Below are 2,931 nucleotides of genomic sequence, written 5' to 3' on the forward strand. Positions count from 1 at the left end.
AAAGATTCATTGATATTACACAATGTCATTCACTTTCTAAACTTCAAGTCAATTACACAAATCATTCAATTCTAGCAACAAAGTTCTAAGAAAGTCCATGCAAGATCCATGCAAACACAGTTCATGCAACCATGCAACAAAGTATATGTTAGACAATCATGTTAGACACACTACTACACACGGGTCCTATTCTGATGCTTAAGCACCGACGTTTAGCGTACTGGGGCGCTAATCTTCAATAACAAAAGCGAGATTCGTTAAGTGTCGCTATACAGTGACTTTAGGCGAATGTCGCTATATAGCGATGTTTAAAGAGTGTTGCTATATAGCGATACTTATTAGACTTGTAAATGGTCACTATATAGCGACACTTACTAGACTTGTGAATGGTCGCTATAGAGCAACACTGAGATAGTTTCCTATAGCGACATTTTACAGAGTGTTTTTTCCCATACCGACTTTAAAAGATAGTTTTTCCCAACAATGACAATTTTTTTTTCCTTTTCATACATGTTTGATCCTGTGAGAGAATAAAAGTACAAGATCATGTACATCAAGCCTTTGAAGCTCATATATTCATGTCCAAGTTTGAGATGAAAAAAATCAATGAAGAGCATTTACATCAACGGCTTCATCAAGTCTAATGCGCCAAACAAGTCTATCTCTAACTCTATACTGAGTTGATCTCCTATATCATCATCGTACTCTAGCATTCACCTAAGACTTAATCATCTTCTTCAATAAAGTGTGGTGATTCTTGATGATCGTCATCTTCTTCCTGAATATCGTGATCTCCATCTTCCTCCCGTATGATGTCATTATGCGCATCTTCCTCTTGGCTCATATTGTGGTCTTCATCTTCTTCACTAGATCCATCCAGAGCAATTGGATCCAACATTGGTAGTGGCATCTCCATATCCACATCTCTATCTTCAAAAATTTTCTTACTTTGTGGTGCAACTTGGATCACGTACCACCATCTTGGATTAGAACGATCCGAATGAAAAACCACCTATATTGAAGATGGGTGCCAAATGCCATCAATTATATATATGAAATTATGCTTAAGTACATGTATCAATGGATCTTTAAAAATGAAAGCTTCAATTAATTAAATCATTAGTATGCGCCTGCTCACAATGCTCGGGAAGAACAAAAGTATCACTTTCATCGGTCCAAAGTTTGGTGGAGTCTATTGCAAAGAAACCGCTACTGTCTTTTCTCACTGTCACATGGGGATCGTTGTCAATAGTTCTAAACCATTTTACATCAAGAATGAAAAAACTAAATCGTCTGAAATCAATTTCATAGATTTCGCGTATGGGTCCACAATAATCCAACTGTGAGGAGAGAAGATAATATAACATAATCATAATTACACTAATGCATCACGATTATCGGTACACTAATCCTATAGCTTAGAATACCTATAAGACCTTGTGCCAATCATGGGACTTGAGCCCACTAAGCTTATTGTCCTTTGGAAATGCTCCTTTCAAGCAACGCATGTACCCTATGGGTGTTTGAAAAGAGGCAATGTCTGCCTTAACCACTGCCTCCTCTCTCATGGAGAGGATCCATGTTGCTTTCGGGAGGACAACTTTTCCCGAAGCATGCACTTGGGGCCACAAACAAGACATCCTATTCATAGCACGCAAGTCTTCTCGCACTCCTCTCGAGTCTTTGGAACCAACCAAGTGTGCCCAAATAGTAGCCCCCACATTCTTGAAGATATGCATGGGATCCAAGAGATGATTGATTTGTAACTGACCCCAATAAGGACGCTTGTGAAAGATCGATAGCCTCTTCATACCACGAGGAGGTTCCTCTCTATTTGCCCTCCAAGCCTGAATTTAGTCACTTGCCTTCAAATATGGTGGTGGTGGATCAACCTGACCTCCACGCGCGAGATGGTCCAGCGGAAGGTATCGAGCATGACCTTCATAAACATTTTTCCTCATATGTTTGGAGTATCGTGCAAGCGATTTCAAACCCGGTCCACAAACAGGACAAGCATGGTACCCACTTGTAACAAGTCCTACATGAGTGCATGAATGTGTTAGTATAAGACATGCATGCGAAAGAGAGTCATAAAAGCATAATCCTATATTATACATGTAAAGACACAACCACGTACCTGTGCACTCTCCATATCCTGGGTAGTCATGCATGGTCCACATCAAGATCCCCCTGACCAAAATATCATTGGTATGTCTAGGAGCTCTGGAAATAACAAAGACCCGCACTCCTCTCCATAAGATCTGTAATTCCTCTATCAAAGGTGCCATGTACACGTCCATACTTCCTTGGCACAAGTAGTGCAAGCATGAGGTGTCCCTTCTTTATTGTTAGCCATGGTGGGATATTGTAATCCACCAAGTCTATGGGCCATGTCGACCAAGATGTCGAGCATAAGCCGAAAGGATTCACAAGGCTTACACAGCTTTGATGAGGGCCAAGGATCAGGCGTAGCTCACAAGGGCTAGGGATTATGCCAACGCGACGAGGACGAGGATGACGATTCGGATGAGTAGCAGTAGTAGTAGTAGTAGTATTAGTAGTAGTTTGCATATACTTCGCCATGTATATGCTTTTGTATATCGGCTCGTTTGAGCGATTTTGTATCACCCCTTTCAAAAGGGTAATTTTGTAACAAACAATGTTGTATATCTTTGACATGTATATGCTTCTCTCACTCGGTTCATTTGGGTGATTTTGTATCACCCTTTCCACAAGGGAAATTTTGTAACGAAAAACATTCTTTTGTAATTACTAAATAAACTCCCCTCACCATGTCGGTCCATCAATGCCTTCAATGCTTCCATAAATCAATGCCTTCAATGCTTCCACAATGGTATAGATAATGATGGGTAAGCCAATGAAGATGGCCAACTCTCCAATGCAAAGCTCCTTGCAAGTTTTGAGGCATCT

Source organism: Dipteris shenzhenensis, chromosome 22 (genome assembly GCF_047967505.1).
Source record: "Dipteris shenzhenensis isolate YYH24624 ecotype China chromosome 22, Dip_SZ_1.0, whole genome shotgun sequence".
NCBI lineage: Eukaryota > Viridiplantae > Streptophyta > Polypodiopsida > Gleicheniales > Dipteridaceae > Dipteris > Dipteris shenzhenensis.